Source organism: Ascidiella aspersa, chromosome 5, assembly GCF_963924565.1.
Source record: "Ascidiella aspersa chromosome 5, kaAscAspe10.2, whole genome shotgun sequence".
Taxonomy (NCBI): Eukaryota; Metazoa; Chordata; class Ascidiacea; order Phlebobranchia; family Ascidiidae; genus Ascidiella; species Ascidiella aspersa.
Window position 1 is genome coordinate 12,296,053 of NC_139451.1, and position 2,500 is coordinate 12,298,552.

Consider the following 2,500-nt stretch of genomic DNA (forward strand, 5'->3'; position numbering starts at 1 on the left):
CTTCAGCCGCGGACCCCGTGCGCCTCGCGAAACGACACCGGAAGCGCGACCGAGACGAAGAGGCTGGGCACTGAGAACAGTCCCCGACCCACGACGCCCCAGCCGGCACCGGGCGCTCGGCCCCGAAGGGCAGACGCGGCGATCTCTCCTCGCCCGAACGGCGGGCCGACGGACACGCGCGCCTATAGTACCCGACCGAGGCCGGGTTACCTTGCGCGCGGCCTTCTCGCCGCCGTCCAGACGGTCGCGGCCTTCGCCCGGCGCTAGTGCGCTGGTCCCCGATCGGGCGGCGCCGCCGGCGGCCCGTGAGGGTCCGCACGACAACGTCGCCGACAGGGGGCCGGCTGAAAGCGACCGGGCGACCCGACAGGCCCTCCCGTTTGCCTCTCGACGGTTTCACGTACTCTTTAACTCTCTCTTCAAAGTGCTTTTCAACTTTCCCTCACGGTACTTGTTCGCTATCGGTCTCGTGACCGTATTTAGCCTTAGATGGAGTTTACCACCCGCTTTGGGCTGCATTCCCAAACAACCCGACTCTGGGAAGACGCCGTAGCGCGCCCGCCTGTCGCCGCCATGGGCCTGACACCCGCTCTGGGAAAAGGCCTCGATCAGAAGGACGCGGGCGACCGGCGAAGCGCGCCGTGACGAATTCCGTACGCCACAATTCCGCGCACTCCAAAAGCGCGCGGATTCGGCGATGGGCACATCCCGCTTCACTCGCCGTTACTGAGGGAATCCTCGTTAGTTTCTTTTCCTCCGCTTAGTAATATGCTTAAATTCAGCGGGTAACCTCGTCCGACCTCAGGCCGAAAGTAAGGACCGGGACTATTCTTCCCGTTCCGCGCTCGCCGTCGGCGCCGCGCGCCGCCGCGCACCTCGATTCCCGCCCTTGAGCCGCCAGCCGTTGGCCTCTTCGAGGTCGACTCGCCGCCGCCGCGCGGGATTCTGGTCGCGATCGTCGCGCATCGTGCCGTGCTGTCTTGAGCGGGACGGGCGCTCGCGCGTCCGACGCCGCAGCAGCCGCGCGGAGAAATCCCCGCGCGGAACGTTTGCAACGCGACCCTGAGGCGGGCGCGGCCCCGGGATTGACCCGAGGCCGCAATTTGCGTTCAGAACGTCGATGCTCAATGTGTCCTGCAATTCACACTAATTCACGCAGCTAGCTGCGTCCTTCATCGACTCACGAGCCGAGTGATCCACCGCCAAGAGCCATCCACGATTGTTTCGCTCGCACAGTGCCTCGCACTATAGGGTGACAAAATAGACCGCGCCGAGCGGTCGGCCAGGCCGACGCTTGAAGCCGGAGCGCGCGGCACCGCGGCACTCGACGCGCAAACATTACCGGGTGACCGAATCGCCGGCCGGCGCGCCGCTCCTCGCGGGTCGGGCGCCGGGTAGCAAAGACTTTTTCTCTCGCTTGTCCGAGTTTCGCGTTCGCCGAAGCGTTTGCGAGACCGTTAATGATCCTTCCGCAGGTTCACCTACGGAAACCTTGTTACGACTTTTACTTCCTCTAAATGATCAAGTTAGATCGTCTTCTCGGACGCCGGCTCGACCGTTGCCGGCCGCGCCAGGTCCAATCGGAGGACCTCACTAAACCATTCAATCGGTAGTAGCGACGGGCGGTGTGTACAAAGGGCAGGGACGTAATCAACGCGAGCTAATGACTCGCGCTTACTGGGAATTCCTCGTTCAAGGGAAATAATTGCAATTCCCTATCCCTAGCACGACCGGGGTTCAGCGGGTTACCCAGACCTGTCGGCCAAGGCGAGCACATGCTGATCCGGTCAGTGTAGCGCGCGTGCGGCCCCGAACATCTAAGGGCATCACAGACCTGTTATTGCTCAATCTCGTGTGGCTAAACGCCACTAGTCCCTCTAAGAAGTTAGACGCCGACCGATTGGGTCGCGTAACTAGTTAGCAAGCCAGAGTCTCGTTCGTTATCGGAATTAACCAGACAAATCGCTCCACCAACTAAGAACGGCCATGCACCACCACCCACAGAATCAAGAAAGAGCTCTCAATCTGTCAATCCTCACTGTGTCCGGGCCGGGTGAGATTTCCCGTGTTGAGTCAAATTAAGCCGCAGGCTCCACTCCTGGTGGTGCCCTTCCGTCAATTCCTTTAAGTTTCAGCTTTGCAACCATACTTCCCCCGGAACCCAAAGACTTTGGTTTCCCGCAAGCTGCCGGAGAGGTCGTAAAACTAACGCCCCCCGATCGCTAGTTGGCATCGTTTATAGTCAGAACTAGGACGGTATCTGATCGTCTTCGAACCTCTGACTTTCGCTCTTGATTAAAGAAAACATTCTTGGCAAATGCTTTCGCAGTCGTTCGTCTTGCGCCGATCCAAGAATTTCACCTCTAACGGCACAGTACGAATGCCCCCGTCTGTCCCTCTTAATCATTACCTCGCGCTCCGAAAACCAACAAAATAGAACCGAGGTCCTATTCCATTATTCCATGCACCATTATTCAGGCGAATCGCCTGCTTTGAACAC

General features: G+C 59.8%; 2 non-coding genes and 1 pseudogene across 2 annotated transcripts in view; all 3 read right to left on the reverse strand.

Moving 5' to 3' along the window:
* LOC146143965 (large subunit ribosomal RNA) overlaps positions 1-809 on the reverse strand; it is a 3,679-nt pseudogene extending 2,870 nt beyond the window's left edge.
* Positions 810-1,057: 248 nt separating this feature from the next.
* On the reverse strand, positions 1,058-1,211 carry LOC146143966 (5.8S ribosomal RNA). The gene has a single exon (XR_014498807.1). It is a non-coding gene; the product is annotated as a 5.8S ribosomal RNA (ribosomal RNA).
* A 247-nt stretch (positions 1,212-1,458) lies between these two features.
* LOC146143967 (small subunit ribosomal RNA) overlaps positions 1,459-2,500 on the reverse strand; it is a 1,811-nt gene continuing 769 nt past the window's right edge. Inside the window, exon 1 of the ribosomal RNA XR_014500473.1 lies at positions 1,459-2,500. This exon is cut by the window's right edge and continues 769 nt beyond it. This is a non-coding gene — a ribosomal RNA (small subunit ribosomal RNA).